Here is a 1802-nt window from a genome sequence, read left to right as displayed (position 1 = left end):
AGGTGTGAGCCACTGTGCTCGACTTTATTTTTTATTGTTTGTATTTTGATGCCTATTCTGCTTACGCATTTTTGTTTATTTTTATTTATTTTGCTTCTCTGCTCATCTGTCGGTGGCTGGATTCCCCTTTTAGCTATTCTGAATAATGCTGCAATGAACACTGGATTACAAGTATCTGTTTGAGTTTCTACACCTAGGAGTAGAATTGCTGAGGCATATGCTAAATCCATGTTTAGCTTGTTAGGAACCACCAAACTGGTTTCCACGGTGGCTTTATCATTTTACATTCTCACCAACAATGCATGAAAGTTCCAGTTTATCCACATCTTCACCAACACTTTTCATTTGCCATTTTCCTGATTATAGCCATCCAAGAAAGTTTGAAATGGTACCCCACTTCGGTTTGGATTTGCATTTCCCTAGTGAATAAAGACACTGAGTACTTTCCATGTGCTTATTGGCTATTTATATATTTTCTTTGGAGAAGTGTCTATTTGATTTCTTTGTGCATATTTTTAATTGGGTTGTCTTTTTGTTTTTGAGTTGCATTAAGGTTTGGTTTGTGGTTTTTGTTTTGTTTTTTCTTTTCTTTTTTTGGGGGGGGCGGGTGTATCTGGATGTTAGACCCTTATCAAATATGTGATTTGTAAATATTTTCACCAATTCTATATGTTCTTTTTTCACTGTCTAAATAATGTCCTTATTTAGATAGCACAAAAGTTTTTAATTTTGATGACATACCATTTATCATCTATTTGTTTGTTTGTCTTTGAGATGGAGCTCACTCTGTTGCCCAGGCTGGAATGCAGTGGCACGATCTAGGCTCACTGCAACCTCTGCCTCCAGGTTCAAGCAATTCTCCTGCCTCATCCTGGGACTACCGGTGTGTGCCACCACACAGCCTCAAGTGCTGGGATGATAAGTGTGAGCCACCGTGCCTGGCCTATTTCTTTGTGTGGTTGCCTGGGCTTTTGGTGTCATGTAAAATAACCCATTGTCAAATCCAAAGATATGAAGTTTTTTTGTTTGTTTCTTTTTTTTTTATAGTTGGAATCTTGCTCTGCTGCCCAGGCTGGAGTGCAGTGGCGCAATCTCAGCTCACTGCAACCTCCACCTCCTGGGTTCAAGCACTTCTCCTGCCTCAGCCTCCTGAGTAACTGGGACTACAGGCGTGCGTCATCACGCCCAGCTAATTTTTTGTTTTTTTAGTAGAGATGGGGTTTCACCGTGTTAGTCAGGATGGTCTCAATCTCCTGATCTCGTGATCTGCCTGCCTCGGCCTCCCAAAGTGTTGGGATCACAGGTGTGAGCCACTGTTCCCGGCTGCACGAAGATTTATTTCTGTTTCTTCTAAGAGTTTTCTTCTAATGGTTGTAGCTCTTACATTTATACTATATACTACAATATATACTATAATGTTTATAGTGTCTGAACCCCTCCCATAAAAATGAAAGTGCCATACCCCAGTCATTGTGAGAACCGTAAATGTCCCCAAATATATACTAGTAGGTAGCAATGCCTTGGCTAAAGACTACTGCATATTAGTACAAATAAAGAATTAGCACAGATACATTTTATTCAGTGCCCAAATAAAGTATTTTAGGGCTCAAGTTGGGCCAGGCATGGTGGCTCACGCCTGTAATCCCAGCACCCTGGGAGGCCAAGGCGGGTGGATCATGAGGTCAGGAGATCATGACCATCCTGGCTAACACAGTGAAACCCTCGTCTCTACTAAAAATACAAAAATTAGCCAGGCATAGTGGCGGGCGCCTGTAGTCCCAGCTACTTGGGAGACTGAGGCA

Source organism: Colobus angolensis, unplaced genomic scaffold, assembly GCF_000951035.1.
Source record: "Colobus angolensis palliatus isolate OR3802 unplaced genomic scaffold, Cang.pa_1.0 Scaffold237, whole genome shotgun sequence".
In the NCBI taxonomy this organism is placed as follows: domain Eukaryota; kingdom Metazoa; phylum Chordata; class Mammalia; order Primates; family Cercopithecidae; genus Colobus; species Colobus angolensis.
Note: the sequence above shows the minus strand (reverse complement) of the source record.